The 21,495-nt window shown below is 40.5% G+C and overlaps 1 protein-coding gene across 1 annotated transcript in view; it reads right to left on the reverse strand.

Moving 5' to 3' along the window:
• SRCIN1 (SRC kinase signaling inhibitor 1) overlaps positions 1–20,753 on the reverse strand; it is a 341,128-nt gene extending 320,375 nt beyond the window's left edge. The window contains exon 1 of the mRNA XM_044298102.1: positions 20,685–20,753. The gene's annotated coding sequence lies outside the window, so the exon portion shown is untranslated. The remainder of the gene's footprint in view (positions 1–20,684) is intronic.
• Positions 20,754–21,495: the final 742 nt, after the last annotated feature.

Consider the following 21,495-nt stretch of genomic DNA (forward strand, 5'->3'; position numbering starts at 1 on the left):
ACTCAGGCTATGTTTAATAGTGAAAGGTAACTCAAGGGATTGGGACTGAACAGCTGTGTAGCCATAAGAAAACCACTAATCAGTGAGGCAAACCAGAAAAAAAGGCTTCAATTTTCTAGGGAGCATAAAGATTGGACTCTGGAGCAATGGAAGAAGGTCATGTGGTCTGATGATTAATACGGATGTTGATTTTCTAGATTTTAATATCTTTAGAGAGGGGAATAGTTTCAAGACCAAAACTTTTTTCAAATCAACGGATGTGAATGCTTACATCGATGTTAACAGTTGTCACCATGGCCCATGACTTAAAAATATTCCTAGGCTTTCATTCCTCACTTAATACAGTATGAATGCCGGAATACTTAAGAATATGATCTGTAAAATTTGGGGGGTTCTGAAGAACGATTCCATTTTGGGGAAGGAGATTCCTTCACAACCTATGATAATTTTCAAAAAAGCCCAGAATCTAAAAATGGTTCAAAATTGGTACATAGTGCAGCCCTGACGAGTATGGTAATTAAAAAAGAAAGTAAATTCACGTGGTGTGGTTTTTGCCTTGCGTGTAGAAATAGGAGTAGGGAAAATAAAAAGAAGATGGTAATTACGGTCCATTCAAACAAGAATAATCAGACATTTAAAACTAAAGGGAACATAACTTGTGAGAACACGGGAGCATTCTACGTACTGGAGTGCCCTTGTGGCCTCCAGTACGTTGGCAGAACAATGAGAAAATTAAAAACCTGTGTTCAAGAACATATCAGAAACATCAAAAAGGGCCTAGAGACCCACAGTGTTTTGCTGCATTTTAAAAAGTGCCATAAAAAAACTAAGAAGGGATTATCCTTTATGGGAATGAATTGGTTAAAAATCTGTGGTGGGGAGGGGATCCCATCGCACAGATAAACCGGAAAGAAGTATAGTGGATGTTTAAGTGGTACCTTCCAACCACAGGGACTGAATATAGAGTGTGATGTAAAATCCTGTCTTGTATGAATTACCGTACTCACTTACGAGACGGCTCGGAGTGCTATGCAATATTAAAGCACCTGCTTATTACCCAGGAGGAATTTTAGTTTATTTAGGCCTCATGCACACGACCGTATGAGTTTTGCAGTCCGCAAATTGTGGATCCGCAAAAAAAAAAAGATGACGTCCGTATGGCATCCATTTTTTTTTGCGGATCCATTGTAATAATGCCTATCCTTGTCCGCAAACTAGAAAAAAATAGGACATGGACTATTTTTTTTGCGGGGCAACGGAACGGACATACTGATGCGGACAGTACACGTTGTACTGTCCGCGTTTTTTGCGGACCCATTGAATTGAATAGGTCCGCATCCTATCAGCAGAAAAAACGGTACGGACACGGAAAAAAAATACGTTTGTGTGCATGAGGCCTTATGTACCGTATTTCTATTGGTTTTCCTACATGTATTTTATGTTTCGTTACCACTTTTTTTTGTGTGTTTGGACCAAGTCCTTTGTGATTGGTTGAACACGAAATATGGGTGGACATTTTTGGTAATTTAAGACGGCCCTGAAAGGGGTTGACCAGTTGCCCCTGATGAAGCGTGAAAGCGAAACCCGTTTTATATTTGTGATGAGCTTTTAACCAAGAGTGGCTTTGTGAGTACAATAAAACCTTTTTACCTGACTGGAACTATCAGTACTTCACTATTGGTGCGATCTATCGATATCCCACAGGATTGTATTGGAAGAGAGGAGTATTTGTGTGGAGGGCGATTTAGTTCTCTGTGTCCGAATACGTTGACGGTTCTGTGCTACAGTGAAGAATCCAACATCGCTAAAAAAGCAGCGCGGTCCTACCTTGAAATCACATTGACTGTCTGTGTGAACATTGCCCACTTCACATTTGGGACTAGCGACACTGACAATACAGGCAACGTACCAAAGTGTTTCTTTTATTCATATTGGTGTCTGCAGAAGTCAACGCACTTGACATTCACCATTGATTCAAAGAAAAAATCTACCATCATTGTTTTCCTCCTTCGCCTAGAGGAAGGGCAGTCCTTCAGCCATGGTTCCCTAGACTCTTCATGAGTCAAAGGCCCATCATCAACAGGGCCACATTTAAGACCAGTGTCTTGACTTTTAATGAGAACATCTACTGTACATTTGATACCTTGCAGTTAATAAAGAAGTCAGTGTATATTAAATAGTAGTGTGTCTGAGCCTCTTTATAAATCTTCATAGTCAACTGGATGGGGGTGCAGGGTGTCGGACCCATGCTGATCAGATAGTGATGGACTTTCTTGGTGTTACAGCTCAGCTTATTTTTTCTGTAGGTAGGGGATAAGTATCTGATTGGTGGGGACTTATGGGTCCCCCATGATCATGAGAATGTGGATCCGATGTCCCTAAAGAAATGGAATGGTAGGTCAACCATGTTCTCTTCTGCTTCATTCAATGTCAATGGGACTTCAGGAAATAGCTGAGCATTGTACCTCCTGCAGCCCTATAGAGAGTGAACAGAGTAGCTATGTGCATGATCGACCTGCCACTTCATTCATAAGGGGAAACAGGATCCGGTTCTCGTGATCAGTGGTGGTCCCAGATATTATGTGGATAGGGGGAAGTTTTGTATTGACAGAAACAATCTCCGGACCACATACCCATTGAAGTCAACGGGTCCGCAAAAAATGTGGATGTAACATGGACCACATCCATTGTTTTTGTGGATTCGCGATTTGCAGACGGCAATATGGTTGTGTGCATGGGGCCTTATACAGATTCTACTGAGCGAATACAGTCAGCGGTGTACCTCCAATGGATGCAGACCTAGCAGCTGCTATGGGGCCTCTGGAGGAAGGATGTTCTGTCTTGGACAAAAGGCCCCACCTCCTAATTACATTTAATTCTCACTCCTGAGTCCCTAGGCTCTGCTTTCCAGCTCCCTGCTTCCTCTGTCCTGTCCTCTGGGCCCCCCTTTACTCAGCACGTCATCAGTGGCTAGCGCTGCACCCGCTGGAGTCCTGACTAGCGCTCTATGTTGTCTCGCTGCTGGGTGCTGAGCTGGCCAATCAGCATTAGCAGTGCTTGCAGAGCCTGCTGCTGATTGGCTTGCCTAGCGCCAAGCAGAGAAACTTTAGTGTCTTGTGCCACGGAAGTCGGGATTTCATTCCTCTGCAAGCAACTTGCAAGTGACAGTGTAAAGGATGATGAGAGTGACTTCTGCGGAAACGATGAGAGAAGTGACTGTGCTGTCAGTAATATATGTTTAGTGTGTGAAGTGAACCCCTCATTTTCAGTGCAGAACCCCCAGTTCTGATGCATGATGAGTTCTACTCTCTCAGCTCTGCAGATCAACCTGAATCTGAATCTTCACCCTCTTAGTCACCGACACAGTGTAACGCCACCATACCCTGCTCTGTGCCCTCAGGTACAGTAAGTGTCTCTGTGTCAGCTTCATGCACTGATGTAGAGACACATTGTTTGTCCTGCTTTACTTATAATTCAATAAACCTGTAGTTTCACATATCGTCTAAAACTACAAGTGAATGAATATACTTTCACAACTAGAGGACATGCAGAAAGACTTACAGCTTCACGGTTACAGCTACACATTTCCTAGAGATAATAAGAGATCCATAGCAGCTGGTAACAAGCACTAAATACATGCAGTCACACTCAAAGGAAAGCATTGAGTCACGTTATCTACTACTAAATGCATCTATAACTGAAATATCAGAGGCATAAACGCCTACGCCAAATCTGAAACACCCTTCCGTATCACACAACATTTATATTTCCAATGTCATCTAATGTAGAACAAGGGCTTTTGAGGCCCTCAGGCACCAGTGTCCTGGTGCCACTGCCAAATGTGTCCCTCCTACTGTTTCAACATAGTGAATTAAAAGAGCCACTCATTTACACCTAGGATGACAGAAGTCACAGTGCAGCCCAGGAGCACAATTATCTCCTCAATACGTTTTACATTTATTTATAACAAAAGGAGGGTAAAAAATATACATAAACCTCTTAATTGTATGTACTGTATACTAATGCCTGAAGACTGACTAATAAGGGTCCATTCACACGTCCGCAATTCTGCTCCGCATTTTGCGGAACGGAATTGCGGACCCATTCATTTCTATGGGGCCGAACGATGTGCTGCCCGGATCCGGAAATGCGGACATGCACTTCCGGGTCCGCATTTCTATTCCTGAAAAAAATAGAACATGTCCTATTCTTCAGACAAGATTAGGCATATTCTATTTAGTGCCGGCGATGTGCGGTCCGCAAAATGCGGAACGCACTTTGCCGGTGTCTGTGTTTTGCGGATCCGCGGATCCGCAAAGCACACGCGGATGAGTGAATGGACCCTTAAACTGGTAAACTGGAATTAGTGATGTGTGAGGAGGTCTATGACATAGTGGGAATACCTGAGACATGGCTGGATGATAGCTATGACTGGGCAGTTAATTTACAGGGTCTCAGTCTGTTTAGAAAGGATCGCCAAAACTGGAGAGGGGGTGGGGTCTGCCTTTATGTAAAGTCCTGTCTAAAGCCCACAGTCCGAGAAGATGTAGGGGAGGGACATGAACATGTGGAGTCACTGTGGGTAGAAATACATGGAGGCAAAAACAATAATAAAATACTAACAGGAGTTTATTATAAACCACCTAATATACCAGAGTCCACAGAAAATCTACTACTAAACAAGATAGTTATTATAGGTCATTATTATAGGGACTTCAACTACCCAGATATTGACTGGGAAACTGAAACCTGTATATCTCATAAAAGAAACAGGTTCTTGGCAATAACCAAAGACAAATACCTTTCGTTTTAAGAGCCGACTAGAGGGTTGACTATACTGGATTTAGTATTAACCACTAGACCTGACAGAACAACAGAAGTGCAGGTTGGGGGACACCTGGGAAATAGTGATCATAAAGTAATGACCTTCCAATTGTCATTCAAAAGAGTGTTTCTTCAGGGAGGAACAAAAATACCAAACATCAAAAAAGCTAAATTTAGCCATAGGCCTAACTAACTGGGACAAAGTCCTCAAAAATAAAAATACAGCCACAAAATGGGATATTTTTAAAAGCATCCTAAAATCTCATTGTGAGAGGTACATACCATATGGGAATAAAAGGTTAAGAAACAAGAGAAACAATGTGGATAAATAGAACTGTAAAGAAAGCAATAAATGACAAAAATAAAGCATTTAAATCACTAAAACAGGAGGGTAGCGAGGAAGCACTGAAAAACTATAAGGAAAAAAATACAATATGTAAAAAACAAATAAAAGCAGCCAAACTAGAGACCGAGAGATTAATTGCCAAAGAGAGTAAAACTAACCCTAAAATGTTCTTCAATTATATAAATGGTAAAAAGTATAAATCTGAAGGTGTCAGCCCTCTACAGAGTAATGAGGGGGGAGTTGCAGAGAGCGATGAGGAGAAAGCAAAGCTATTAAATTATTTTTTCTCCACTGTATTCACTGAGTAAAATAAACTGTCAGATGACATGCAGAATGTAAAAGTAAATTCCCCATTAAAAGTGCCCTGTCTGACCCAGGAAGAAGTACAGCGGCGTCTTAAAAAGATTAAAATAGACAAATTGCCAGGACCAGATGGTATACACCCACGTATCCTAAGAGAATTAAGTAATGTCATAGCCAGACTCTTATTTCTGATATTTTAGGACTCTATACTGACAGGGAGTGTTCCACAGGATTGGCACATAGCAAATGTGGTGCCAATATTCAAAAAGGGTCCAAAAACAGAGCCTGGAAACTATAAGCCGGTAAGTTTAACATCTGTCGTGGGTAAACTGTTTGAAGGTTTTCTAAGAGATGCTATCTTGAAGTACCTCAATGAAAATAAGAAAATAACGCCATATCAGCATGGCTTCATGAGGGATTGTCATGTCAAACTAATTTAATCAGTTTCTATGAGGAGGTAAGTTAAGGTTCTAGACTTGACAGCTGCGAATCAATGGATGTCGTATATCTGGACTTCTCCAAAGCATTTGAGACTGTACCGCATGAAAGGTTAGTATATAAAATGAGAATGCTTCAGGAAAGGGTGGACCAAATATGCCTCATGGAGGAATTGGCTAGTTGGGCAAACAGATCTCACTCCAAGTTCCATCGCTTATGGTCGCCATGGAAAGCCTATAGGCATAATGTTATGAATACATAAAATAATTTGTACACACTACTACAGCTAAAAAAATAATTGGGTAGTTGAAGTGACAAAAAATGGCAAATTGGCTGTTTTATTTTTTTTCCCGCTATGCCATTTGCCGCATACCATTAATATTGTTATATTTTAATAGTATGGGTATTTTCGCACACACCAATGCCTATGATGTTTTTTTTTTTTTATTGGTTAAGTATTCTTATTTTAAGGAAAGGGGGGTGATTTGAACCTTTATTTTTATTTTTTATTTTTTTTGTACAAACTTTTTTTAACTTTTTTTTTTTTTTTAACTTTTTTTAAGTCACCTTGGGTGACAATAACTGGCAATCATTCGATTTCCCATAGTATTCAGTGATGGCTAAATAGCCATAATTGAAGACTTCATTTGCACTATATCAATACAAGGCTGCCACCTAGTGGCCTGTATAGATATAAACATCTAATTGACTCTGAAGCCGGCTTGAGGCTTCGATCAATTAGATTGAAGTAACAGGTCCCCGATCTCAGCAGGGGAACGCTGTTACCAGACCGGAAGAGCGCGACTTCTGGTTCCAGTCTGCGCAGATGCCGTGGTCACATTTGACCACAGCATCTGAAAGGTAAGGCTACTTTCACACTTGCGCTTGATCGGATCCGTTCTGAACGGATCCGATCATATTAATGCAGACGGAGGCTCCGTTCAGTACGGATCCGTCTGCATTAATAACTTAGAAAAAAATCTAAGTGTGAAAGCAGCCTGAGCGGATCCGTTCAGACTTTCAATGTAAAGTCAATAGGGGACGGATCCACTTGAAGATTGAGCCATATGGTGACATCTTCAAGCGGATCCGTTCCCATTGACTTACATTGTAAGTCTGAACGGATCCGCTCGCCTCCGCACGGCCAGGCGGACAGCTGAACGCTGCAAGCAGCGTTCAGCTGTCCGCCTGTCCGTGCGGAGGCGAGCGGAGCGGAGGCTGAACGCCGCCAGACTGATGCAGTCTGAGCGGATCCGCTCCATTCAGACTGCATCAGGGCTGGACGGAGGTGTTTGAGTCCGCTCGTGAGCTCCTTCAAACGGAGCTCACGAACGGACCCATGAACGCTAGTGTGAAAGTAGCCTAAGATGTATGCAATCAGCCTTATGGCTGATCGCATACATGTGCCGCAGGTCTCTGCACGCGCGAGCGGGCGCCATGTTTAGGGATTTGACCCATAACGTACAGCTATGTCATGGGTCCTTAAGGGACCATGAAATACCCCTACAGTAGAAACACCCCAAAATGAACCCATTTTACAAACTACGCCCGTCAAGGAATTGTTTGATGGGTGCACTGAGCGTTTTGATCCCACAGGTGTTTTATACAATCTAGAGACACTTGGTAATGAAAAGTTTAATTTTTTCCAATAAAATTTAGCTTTAAGTCCACATTTTTCATTTTCAGAAGGGGTGACAGGAGAAAAAGCACCTCACAATTGGTTACCTTTGTTCTTCTGAATATGGCAACACCCTACATGTGGTGGTAATTTGGTAAACTGTTGTATGGTCACATCACAGGGCTCAGAAGGGAAAGAGCACCATTTGGCTTTTGAGGGGCAGATTTTGCTGTAATGGTTGTTGGGTGCTATGTCATATTTGCAGAACCCCTGAGGTACCAGTGCAGTGTAAAACCACAAAAAGTTACCTTATTTTGAAAACTAAACTCTTCAAGGAATTCACCTAGGGATGTAGTGATTGGCTTGACCCCACAGGTGCTTCATAGAATTTTTGTAAAATTTGGGACATGAAATAAAAAATTAGATTGTATTTCAATTATACAGTATGTAGTTTTAGCTTCGACAATTCTGCCTATGTGGTGATAAACTGCTGTTTGGGCATACTGCAGCATTCAGAAGAGAAGGACTTCTCCTGGGTATGGAAATGCCATAAATGTGGACATAAGCGGCTGTATGGCACATGGTAGGGCTCAGAAGGGTTTTAGAGAGCAGATTTTGCTGGAATGGTTTTTGGGCACTACATCCCTTTTGCAGAGACCCTGAGGTACCCGTACAGTAAAAATTCCCAATAAGTGACCTCATTTTGGAAACTACACCCCTCAAGTTATTTAACAAGGGGTGGAGCGACAATTTAAACACCATAGGTATTTTGCAGAAATTAATGAGCAGATGACCGTGCAAAATGAAAGTTTTCCAGAGATATAACATTTCAGTGCCCAATATACTGTGCCCAGCTAGTGCCACCTGAGATACATCACACAACCCTTAAATTATTAAGCAGGTTCTACTGCGTACGGAAATGCCATAAATCTGGATGTACACAGCTGTTTGGGTACGCTGCAGGGTTCATAAGGAAACACCATCTTTTGCTGTGCATATTTTGATGGATTGGTTTATGGGCGCCATGTTGCTTTTTAAACAGCCTAGTGGGGTAGTAATACAGCCATACTTTTTTTATGTTTCTCTTGACAGAGCTGTGTGAGGGCTGTGTGTGCCATTATCATTGCTATCTTTATCAGTGAATCATTTATTTACTTTGTTTAAGCCTATGTATTGCTGTATCCTAGAATCCACAGTAAAATACTGTGGTTGTCTTTATATAACAAGAGATAATATAATAATTGATTTCATTTTCAATGTAAAAATTCTTGGAAACCTCCAAGTGGGCAAACTCCCTCCTAGCATTCTGAGCATGTTTAGCATTCAGAGTTAATGGAATGTCAGCTTGTCACACCAGGATTGTACGCCAAGAGGCAATTGAAGTGACACATATGTTTATTTCTGTGGCAGTTTTAACACAATTCATATTTTTAGTGCTACAATATGGTAGCTGAAAACAAAGATCTTTCAATTCTTCTATTTCTAAAACTACGCAAGATTGTATTGTGTCCATTCTGAAGGTCAAATGTTGGGTGGAAGCAGCTGATGGTAAAAATATATTAACTGCGCATAAAGTATAGCAATAAATGAGTCATTAGAATACATTTTTCTCATCAGCAGAGTTTAATTGTTCTCCTGCACCTGCAGCATAGCGGAGCCGGCACAAACCAATATAACAGGTCATTGCAGTTATTAGAAGATGCAGATATTGCGGTGCTGGCTGATCTTGGTGAAATGTTGGATTTAAGGGATATTACATGCTCTACTTATGGCCAGAATTATCGCTCTCACAAAGTGCCCTTGAAGGGTGAATGGGTGTCTTTGATGAATAAAGTTAAATATTATGAGAAAATATATTATCAAAGTAAGGCTCACTGGTTCAATGGACGAAGATATGGGGTTACTGGATATAATTTTTTCCCCTCTTTTTTTTTCTCTCTCTCTCTCCTGGTTGGCTTCACAATAAAAAGATTGGTGGGTGGGATATCAGCTTTTTTTTGTTTTCCTCTATATTAATGTTCTCTACAATGTGTTAAATGTATTCATTTGAAATAAAGATAACATTAATAAAATTAAAAAAATAAGACACATCTAACCCTCCTGCCCTCAAGAAATATAGACTACAATGACAACATGAGCAGTCAGCATAAAAAAGCAAATGTGCGGCCAAAGACAAGTCCCTTCCCTACTCCAGGTTATGAGTTGGCAAGCTGAATGTACATGGCTCAAGTATGTAAATCTTACATTATGCAAAGACCAGAGAGCAACCCCCAGAGAAGAGTGAATCAATTAGTCAAGTTAAGTTTAAGAGTTGCACTTTGTGAATTGATTTGCAAATCCTTAGACATTTCGAGATTTAGGCGAGTCGATTTTCCAACTTTGAAGTAAGTGGATTCAACTGTACCTAGAAATATCACAATCAACTTGCAAACTGCAAATCTTGAACTTTGCAAATTGATTTACTCCATTTGTTAAGTTAGTTCGAAGTATTGCAACTTCTTCAGTGATTCCAGAGGCTCCTACTATAAAATGTCAATGATAATCATAAGTTCTGGCTTTTCATCTTCAGCCACTATATAGCTAGGTGCAAATATACCCTTACAGAGGATATGTCACCGGATTTCATAATACAAAACTGTATACATTATTAAATGAATCTCTTAGACTTTTGAATGGTTTTCTGCCTGATATTAAGATAATCATTTTATAAATCCAGCTAGCTAGCTCATTTAATACCAGGCAGGAAAACTTTTAAAAAGCAATTTTCACATGGATTTTCAAAGTAAGTACCCCAGCCTCATCAGGTCTAAGAGTTCTACAGTATATACTAAGGTATGCAGTCTGTATTGTGAAATCTGGTGTCAGATCCTTTTTAAAGGAAAACTCCAGGAAAAAATGGAGGGGTAGTGCATGGCTCAGAGATTCAAAAGTCACATACTACTCCTGCAGTCGCTACACTATGCTTAACATAACATATCCATTTTCTTGCAGTATTCCTTTAAGTGTCCATTTTCATGGTTCTCTTACAGTAGTTTTTTAGCTACCAAACATTGATTAAAGAGGTTATCCAATATATATTTTTAAATCCCATGTTTTCCCTCTTGATTACAGTAACAACGTTTTCATTGGCCCTTATATGGCACTTTTGGGATCACGTGCCGTACATTGTGCACGAAATCCTAGCTTGGTTACAACCCACAGCAAATGCATGTAAATTAATTTCTTGCCACAGTGGTAGTAAGAGATTTATTCTCATGCATGAGCTGTGGGTTATAACCAGAATAGGATCACATGCAAAATGTATGGCACATGATCCCAGAAGTGCAAGGAGCATATAAGGACTGGGAGAGCAGCCCTGGTCCTGTAAGCAATATTTAATAAGTAGCATGGAAAAATCTGTTACTGTAATGAAGGGGAGGCGAGGGACATGAATTAAAAAATAAATAAATACATCCGATAACTCCTATAATCTGCCTCATGGTGTTCACATTTGAGCACCACGGGCAATAAATTCTGCTAAAATTGGGAAGTCCAGAGGGGTTCTTGGAGACTATGGGTTAGATTTACCAAGACAGGACTTTTAAAGTCAGTCTGCTTGCATAATTGGCGCCAAATTTATCAAACGTATATTGTTTAAAAAATTTGACACATTATTTTTGTCTATGGGAGTACTCCAGTTGTAATCCCACAATGCTATGAAATTGTGGCATTTTTTGTAAATTTGGCATACACCTTTTCAAAAGTAGCGAGGGCAGCGTAGATCACAAAGTCACAAAAATTGTATGCAGCAAAATTAGTATTTTTTAATGTCAGAAAACAAGTGTACATGGCTTGATAAATTCCCCCTATTAAATACCTCAATTTACCTCCTCAAAGAGTTTTCATATCACCCCAAACATTCTACACTCACATCCTTAAAGCGGTCATATTCTCACAGTCTCAAAAATATACAGGGTATTTTAGATCTATTTTTATATTTTAGTTGGGTAAACCTGTTTCTTTGTAATGTCATATAGAAGCAATGGGAAGCACAAGATAAATGTAAGGAAATTGCCTCAGCCTAGTTAAAAATATAAAGTTGAGGACGAGATAATGAAAACAGCTTCCAATGATATAAATATTATTCATAAAATTCAGGGCCAAGTTCAGGAATCTGACAGAAGGGAATTTACTGCATGCATATTCAATGTGTGCACATACTGTATATAATCAACATTATATATTAAACTCCCTCTGCTCTGCTTTCAGCCTACAAATCACAGTATCCTACACAGAGGTACTGAGACAATCTTTTGAACAACTAAGGGCTTTTTCCAGTGGCGTACATAGAGAAGTGAGGGCCCCATAGCAAGGATCACACCAGACCCCCCACTCAGGACAGAAGGGTTTCCGCCTAAACCTTTTTCAATAACTTTTGGGCCATTTTTCCACTCCTTCAATTGCTAAAAGTTGTTCCTTTAAAGGGTAGAGTCCTGACCAGGTTTTCACCTCCAGTAGAAGATAAGATAATCCCAACTGAGACTGGACCCTCTCTTGCCCTGGGCCCCGTAGCAGTCGCATGGTCTGCAGCTATGGTAGTTACTCCCCTGGCTTTTTCACATCACTGTTATGGATTCCGTCATTGCTTTCTGTTATAACATGGTTATAACAAAAAATAACGGAATACTTAAAGGGAACCTGTCACCAGTTTTATGGTGTCCTAACTAAGGGCAACATAAATAAGTGACTGATTATCTTAGCAAAATGCTGGGTCACTTAATTGACCCAGTCAATCTGCCAACATCTTTTATTGAAAAGTTCCAGCTGATAATGATGAGTCCTGAATATTCATGAGCTCCTGACTCTCCCCGCCCACTTTCTGCTGATTGACAGTTTTTTTCCATATGGATCAGCAGCAGGTGGGCAGGGGAGTGGCTATAGCTCTGAATTAAAAAAACGCTGGACTCACTGACGTCACGCTGGACTCAAATCAGCTCATTTGCATACAACATCTTTGTGTGTATATTATGAGGTAACCATCTGTCACACCAGTAAGTAAATACATCTAAGGTACTTTTTAGTAGTTAAAGGGCTTCTGTCACCCCCCAAAAGTCATATTTTTTTTTTAGGCAAATTAAAATCCTTATACCGCGATTTTTTTATATATAGGGTTCTTACCCTTTTCTGTTGGCTAGTTTCTTTAAAAACTGCACTTTTATAATATGTAAATTACCTCTCTACCAGCAAGTAGGGCGGTTACTTGCTGGTAGCCTCCGCATCCTCCTTTAAAAAAAACGCTCCTCCTCCTGCTGATTGACAGGGCCAGCGAGTGCTCTCCTCAGCAGAGGAGGAGAGCGCTCCCTGGCCCTGTCAATCAGCAGGAGGAGGGGGCGTTTTTTTAAAGGAGGATGCGGCGGCTACCAGCAAGTAACCGCCCTACTTGCTGGTAGAGAGGTAATTTACATATTATAAAAGTGCCATTTTTAAAGAAACTATTCAACAGAAAAGGGTAAGAGCACTATATATTGAAAAATCGCAGTATAAGGATTTTAATTAGCCTAAAAAAAAATGACTTTTGGGGGGTGACAGAAGCCCTTTAATGATTGTATATAATTAGTTCGATTATAATCAAATATCCACATGACAGGTTCCCTTTAAGACAGAAGTCAAAACGGAAGCCATTCCGTTTTGATCCTTCATAATACAAGTCTATGTTGACAGGACTTTGTTTTCCATCTTGCATAACGGAAACCAGATGGATCCGATATGTTTTCCCATAGACTTCTATTATGACGGATCAAAACGGAATGCTTCCTAAAGGCTTCCGTTTTGACTTCCTTCCTATGGATTCCGTTATTTTCTTTTTTTCTCAAAGCTGTTTTTATTAAAGTTTTCAAGTATCACATGGCAATTGCGTTTTACATAAAACAAAATGCAATCAGCTGAAACAATTGCAAGTGTTACATAGACATTGGGAGTGATACAGAAACAAATTAGGACAGTGCTCAATATATTGACATCAATTAAATTTGTGCTATTAGGATTAAGCATTGAAACATCAGTATCAAGGAGCTTTATTGTGATGTGTTAGCACTGTTTTCTTTAGTCAACAAGATAAACATAAGAATATAAACCAGTGTTTGCCATGCCAGCAGTCCTGTAAACGCATTTGAGTGTGGATTTGGGGAAGGTAAGTAACTATGTAGGCATCTAAATGAGTGCCGAACAATAAATTAGAGATAAAGGTAAGTACTAGTGATCAGGTGTTTTTGGTATGTCGTAGCCATGGTTCCCATGTACGTACAAAAGAATCATGCTTATTGGCCTGCCAGCTGGTCAGCTCCTCCATGCGACACAGTTGGTGGACCTTCTGTAGCCAATGGTGGTCAGAAGGAGGATGTGATTGCAGCCATAACAGGGGGATTAAACATTTCGCTGCAGCTAATAAATGTGTTATTAGCGAACGGCAAGATGGTCGGTGTTGTTTAGTGGGTTGGGTTAGAAGTACCAGACCTTCTGTAAGAATGAAGTCTGGAGAGCTTAGAGCTTTCATATAGTTCTGAACTATTGTCCAGAAGGAGCTAACCACCATATGTGGCTTAGAGTTCCCACATGTTTGTGGCATCTCCAACATAAGTTTGTGTCTGAGAGACCCATTTTAAACAAAAGATCAGGTGTCTTATACCATCGGGATAGGAGTTTATAATGGTTTTCTTGTATTTTGACACAAAGCGAGAAGCCATGTGAATGTGCCAATATAAATTTCTTATCTGTGTCTGGAAGTGCTATATCTAGTTCTTTCTCCCAGGACTCTAAGAAAGGAGGAGGTTCGACAGATGAGGTTAACAATAGGTGGGAATATAACAATGACACTCTTTGTTTGGTATTGTTATGAGGAAAGACCAACTGTTCAAACCAGGATAGCTGTCTGCATGCCGTTTTAGATGACAAAAATAGTGAACAGATTGTCCTAAAATGCTCATATTGTAAGAAGTTGATATTTAGGGACTTTACCTGGGATTGTAATATTGCATGGTCTGGTATCTTATTAGGAGGCATACATGTTGCAATGTTGAAATCTCGCAATTTTGACCAGAATGATCTCATTGATAAATTGTCTTGCTATACTGTATGGGGTAATAGAGGAGTTGGCAACAGAGGAGAGGTGCCTTCAAACAATACACCAGATTTACTGAGAGATCGCCACACCGCCACTGTGCCTCCTACCAAGGTATTAGATAAGGTTTTATGTCCCTGTTCTCCGGTAGCCATAAGATTTTTTAGATGATCTGATCCCAAGATCATGAGGTCCGATCTCTGATAGGAGTCAGCAGTGGAAATTGTAGCTAGGTCAAGCCATCTTTGTAGGTTGATTGCTGTATAGTATTGTTTAACATTAGGAAGTCTGAGACCCCCTCTGCTCTTTTTTCTCGTGAGTATCTAGTAGGAGAATCTAGGCTTGCTACCCTTCCATAAGAATAAGGAGAAGTATTTCCTGATGGTAGTAAAAAAAGGACCCAGGTAGGTGCATAGGCAGCATCTGCATGTAATTGAGATACAGAGGAAGGCTATAAGTCTGCAACAGATTTTTGCGGCCTATCCATAATAGATATGGGAAGTTATATTCTTTTAATAGATGGGACAGTTTAAGTAGTAGAGGGTGGAAGTTAAGTGCGTAAAGGTCACCTGGTTTACATGGGATCTGTACTCCTAGGTAAGTTATGGAGTTTTTAGCCCAATGAAAAGGAGAGGAGTTGCGCAACATGGTCGCATGGGATTGAGTGAGGGAGATATTTAGCAGGTCAGTAGTAACAAATCATCTGCAAATGCTGATATAAGGTGGGTTTCTGAGTTCCTGGTGAAACCTTTTGTGATGGTGTCTTGTCTGAGTTTTTGTAGGAGGACTTCCATAGACAATATAAACAAGGAGGAGGACAAGGGGCATTAGTGATTACAAAGCTAGGGGATAATGTGTCATTGACTTTCACACGGGGAGATGGGATTGTATACAGCGTGAAGATTGCCTCTATAAACAGGTTCGGAAATTTAAACTGTGCTAAAGTATGGCACATAAAGTCCCAGGCGACCCTGTCAAAGGCCATTTTGGTGTCAGTGCTGACTAGTACAAGTGACAATTTGTGTGAGTGATCTAGAGATATGGAATTTAAGAGTCAAATAACGTTGAAACTACCCTCTCTGCCTTTTACAAAACCTGATCTGGTTTGACTATGGTGGGGAGTATTTTGGTTAGTCGTCTAGCTAGGAGTTTGGCCCAGATCTTAATGTCAATATTTAATAAAGATATAGGCCGGAACTGGAGCAAAGATTTGGATCTTTGCCTTCTTTGGGCAGTGATGTAATATGGGCTTCAAGTGCTTGACGTGGGAGAGTGCCTCCTGATAGAAGGTGGTTACATAAAAGGGTCAGATGTGGCAGTCAATGATGAGCAGCAGGGGCAATTATTTTTAGCGAATATTTGGGCGAATATTCAGCATATAAATTCGCGAATTCGTGATCTCCAGTCATTATTTTCTTGATTGCTAAAACCAGCAATCAGAAAATTAGCAATAAAACTTTGTGATAAAAATTTGCAATCAACACTACTCCTAAAGTCAAAGATATTGCAGCCTTCTCATTTGCCCACAAACAAGAAGCAGTGAGGGATCATTGGTACTGATGGAAAAAAAATCTAGAATATTCGCGATTACGAAGATATAGCTCTATATTCTAGATATTCACGAATTCTTGAAGTGCCAATATCCGCGATAAAAATTTGCGATTAGAATATTCGCGATCAAAACTAGTGGCAGTAAGATATCCTGAAACTTTTTGTAATAACATGAGGTGAACCCATCAGGTTTCCCCAGGGGGAAGGAGAGCATTGTGTCTTTCACCTCCTGTATAGTAGCTGGTTGTACTAAGGTTTGTCTGTCTGCCTCTGAGATGGTGGGAAGGTTCAGTCCTGTGAAAAATCGCTAACAGATGTGTCTGAACTAGCTAAGTTATAAAGAGAGAAATAATAGGTACTAAACGTTGTTGCGATTTCTGAAGTGCGGGTTGCTTTATTTCCTGTCTGGGTGGTAATTGATGATATAAAGGATTTTTCTTTCCGTTTCTTGATTAAAGCTGATATTAATTTGCCTCCTTTGTCACCATGGGCAAAGACTTTGTGTTGATAGTACAGTATGTTCTTGGCAAGTTTCTTGTTTAACAGTAATTTTAATTGTTCAATAGACAATTCTGCAAGGATCAGGGGTGTAGGGTTTTTTATGCAGTTTTTCTTGGTTTCTAATCTTTGAAAGGAGATGTAAGATTTGTTTGTTTTTTAATTCTTGTACCCAGTGCTATCAATATGCCCCTCATGTAAGATTTATGAGTTTCCCACACTATGGGTACAGATACTTTGGGGGTAGTATTGGACTCAAAGAAGAACTGGAGTTGGCTCGTCAAGTATTCTAGTTCTTTTTTATTGTCCAGTAGAGTTTAATTAAGACGCCAGGTACAGTCCTTCCTAGGAAGGTCTTTGCTTGACATGTGTAATAATACTGGTGAGTGATCAGAAAAGGTGGATGGTCCTATGTGAGCCTGCTTAAGAGCTGAGAGAGTACTATCATGGATGAAAAGATAGTCTAGATGTTGGTGAGATTTATACGATGTCGAGAAGAACGTATAGTCTAGCTCTGTCGGATGCAAGGATCTCCAAGCATCTCAAAGACCCATCAGTTGTAAGCGATTACATATCTATTGGAGCTGTTTCTGGATTGTACAAGGTGTTTTGTGGATGCATCCACTGAAGGATTTAAAACTAAATTAAAATCACTCCCTAATATGATAGGGCCCTCTGTGAATGCTTGCAACTCATCCAACTTTCCTATAATCGAGGAGATTTGTAAGGAGTTAGGTGCGTATATATTTGCAAAAGTATATACTGATGTGCCAATTTTGCCTTTCAGAATTAAAGCTCTGCCATCTGAATCTTGATTTCTTGTGATGTACATGAAAGGAATTTCCCTATGGAAGGCAATTGAGACACCTTTTGAGGAAGAAGTGTCATTAGTGTGATGAAACCAGAAGGAGAAATAATGGGCAGACAGTTTTGGTAGTTTACCTGTTTTAAAATGTGTTTCTTGCAACATCAGGATTGAGACTTTATCTCTTTTCAGCAATGACAGTAGATGGCTACGCTTGGTGGAGGAGTTCAGCCCCCTGACATTATAGGTACAAATTACAAGGTCCGCCATATTTAATTAAAAGAAGAGAAAGAACAGTGTTTATTACCCAGGGGTTCTGCTGGCATGGCAGTAGGCAAACTAAACATAACAAGATAAAAAGGGTAATGGAAGTAGACGTTAAAGCAGTACTGCCTCATGTTACCGGCAACACTACAAACATAATTGTAACTGTGGACGTGTGTTACATGATGTGAGTTTTGAAATGGGGTATGGATCATACCCCATTTCAAAACTCACATCATGTAACACTTATCCACAGTTACACTTATGTTTGTAGTGTTGCCATGTGAGTACATAAAAAAGTGGATGAGACGGAGAAGGATAGACAGTGAGAAAATGGGAAGCAGAGTGGGCCAGCACGGTCACTCCTCTTGTGTATTATAAGGAGTATATAAATTCACAGAGTACGCGATCTTGTCTTGAACCTGGGATTTCATATGAGCGAATTACACAGGTGTGTGGAAGATATAGTGTACCTTCTTCACTATGATATCTCTTAGGTTCGAGTAGTGTGTGAACAGAGAGACATCTGAAACCTACTTATTAATAGATATTAGGTTACATAATAGCATCTAACCTCTTGTTTCAACTGGACACTAAAAAATGTAGTTGAGATGGAGAGGAAAAATGGAAAGAAAGGAAAGGTAGAGAGGGGCCAAAAGCAGGGGAGAAAAGAAGAAATAAAAGTATGTTCATACGTCTGCTCTAAACTGATTAGTAAGATCGCACAGATCATCCTGATTATGTTTGAGGCTTGTAATCCTGCCAAGGCAGAAAGGCCCTGTTTCCCACCTTGAACCCTAAACCACAACTCCGAAAGATACACCATTATTAGCTGCACCAAATAGAGAAAGAGAGAGAGAAAAAAGGATATAATGATCTACAGAATTCTCAAGTAGGAGCGTCTCTGGAGCTCTTGCGGTTCGCCCCTTTTCTCTTTGCGGTTCAATCCCGGGATACCACCGACCAAGGCTCTATATGAGGCAAGTCTAGCAATGTAACTTCTGCTGAAATGGACATGGGCGATATTCCCAAGCAGTCCCATGCTTCTGAGAGGTCGTCAGGTGTGTGTATGATGACCTGGCGGCCATCTTTATGTATTGCTATGCCAAATGGATACAGCCATGGGTAAGGCAGATGCAAGTCCCTCAGCTTCTGTAGAAGAGGTCGGAGGATTAGTCTTTTCGACAGCGTTGTGGGTGATACATCTTGATATAAATGGATTTGATGCTCTTCATAGCGCAGTGTGGGTTTTTCCCTGCTAGCTTTTAAGATGGCTGCTGTGTCCACAAAATTTAGCAGGCCGCATATAACATCTCTGACTGGTTCGCTTTCTCTAGGAGATGGACGAAGCGCTCTGTGTATAAGTTCTATGGTAATTGTGGCTGCTCTGTCAGCGCCCAAGAGAGAAGCGAATATTTGCTGCGCCACAGCTCCCAGTGTGTCATTGGAGTACTTTTCTGGTAACCCTTTAATTCTTATGTTTTTGTGGCGACTTCTGTTTTCCATGTCCTCTATCAGAGTAAAAGCTTTGTTAGGTTGTGTCTCTTGTGCTTTTATCATATGACCAGCCATGTCACAAAAGTTAAGTGAGTCTGAGACTACCTTCTCTACATGGTGCACCCTGTGACCGATTGTTTGAATCTCCTTTTTAATCTCTGACAACTCTTGTAGCATAGGGCTTAAAGCATGAAGTATTGTTTTCTTTAGAAATGCCTTAGTGATAGGTTCTGAATCACTTGCCTGTGGAGTCAAGCTCTCTGCATCGGTGTCTTAGTCACCGTCGGCATCTGTGGAGGGAAGCTGCGCCATCTTGAGTATGCGCTTGGGGCTAGGAGCTGCCGTTCTATGTAGGAATTTCTCCATATCTGCTTGCTGTTTAGCAGCTCACAGTGTAGCAGCAGCGTCCCTGGACTTGTCTTTGCCGATTTTAACCATCTTGGTCGTGCCATGAATGCTTCTGACAAGGAGAGGTGCTGTGTCTGTGCAGAGCTGCTAGTCTAAGCAGTCATTTCACTCTGTGGTCAGGCTCCGCCCCCCGATTCCGTTATTTTCCGTTATAACGGAAAACAATGACGGAATCCATAACGGTGATGTGAACAAGCCCTAAGAAAAATCTGTTGTTTTTGACACTTTCATGGGAATTTTTGACCTTTAATTGCACTGTATAAAATGTAAGGATTAGCAATAACCATGTAATTCAAATGATTAATTACGACTGTCCATCTTGACAACCTCATCTCTAAAGGTGGACCTGCAGGTGACCCACTGATCCCTGCAGCTGAAACCCACACAATCAGTGGAGACTTCCAGGGCAGATATAATACAGATCTTCTGCAGAAGGTATTACATGGCATCCATTCAAATGAAGTGTGTGAAGAGGGTCCAGAGCAGGGAACCTCTAGGACATTGATATAACCTAATAAGGCATATGGACAGGGGCAATTCTAATTGGACAACCCCTAAAAAATTATTTTGGCTGTGATACCAAAAATGTTTGGTTCTAACCAATGAAATTCTGTTCTCAGTCAGAACGCTTATTCATTTTTCTCGTCATTAGTAGTGAATACTATTATTAGAGCATTTATTTTACCGCTGTCCAAGAAAAGTCCATGTAAAGCAATATCTTAACCAGCTTGCGATGCTCTACAAGTCTGAACTCCCCCCTAATCACAATATAGCCTGTGTGAATACATATAAAATAAATATGATTCATATTTGAAAACATACTTGAAGTGCACGTACATAGGCTGACTGCACATTTCACGGCAGTGTAGGCTGCCATTGGTGACTAACTCATAAGAAGTGTCACCGGTGAATTAGTCACTGTGGGTCGCCCACACAATGACAGGAATAGCACCTTAATATAAACTCTTCAGGTTATTTCATGGGCCAATGAAAGTATAAAAACAAATGTAAAAAAACATCTATTACTCTTACTGACCTCATTAAAGTCCAGACGATGCTCACAAAGCTACCAGGAATCAATAAAGCATAGCTCCAGTAAAAAACATCCTCTTCCTTCAGAACCCACATGTGTAATAAGCGGATGAAGGCTTTTTCCTCAAAGTTTAGTAAATAGCACATAGGGCAGCGTCTTGGATCTCCTCATCTGTTTCTCAATCTATAAGCTTGCAAGATTACTTCAGTATGTTCCTTGGGATCTTCTCCACCCCATGTCTCTGTAAGGCTAAGTTCAGATCTGTGATAAAATTCCAGTTTTACGTTCCAGTATAGGAAGTGAAAAATAGAAACTCAGGGTCTGGCATATGCCAGACACCACCAGTGCCAAACGTATTTCACTGACTATAATGGGGTCAGTTGGTTTCTGGTATGGATTCTGACATTCTGCCAGACAAAATACAACTGCATATAGAGGTATTTTGTCTTTTTTTGCAGGAATATGCAAAAGGAGGCTTTTGCCAGTAAATGTCAAGCTAGCCTTAGCCCACGTGGGTGCCCTCCCATTCTCAGTGCCCTTATGCTTCGAACTGGGTGCAGAGAGACATATATATACAGTCACCGATTTGACTAGACCCCACACTGTTGTCACTGCCTACACCAAGGAGTGCAGGGAACTGCGGTTCTTTGGCAATATCATTGAGGATGAAGGTATCATTGAGGATGAAGGTCCTGAAAGGGTCTACGAAGATATTTATTATTAAATTGTCTGCAGAAAAAAAGTAGTGTCCAAAGCCTGGGACTAAATGACCTTTTAAAACACAGGCTAGACATAGAACTTTCTCCAAAGAAAG

The sequence above is a fragment of the Bufo gargarizans genome, chromosome 6, assembly GCF_014858855.1.
Source record: "Bufo gargarizans isolate SCDJY-AF-19 chromosome 6, ASM1485885v1, whole genome shotgun sequence".
NCBI classification, from domain to species: domain Eukaryota; kingdom Metazoa; phylum Chordata; class Amphibia; order Anura; family Bufonidae; genus Bufo; species Bufo gargarizans.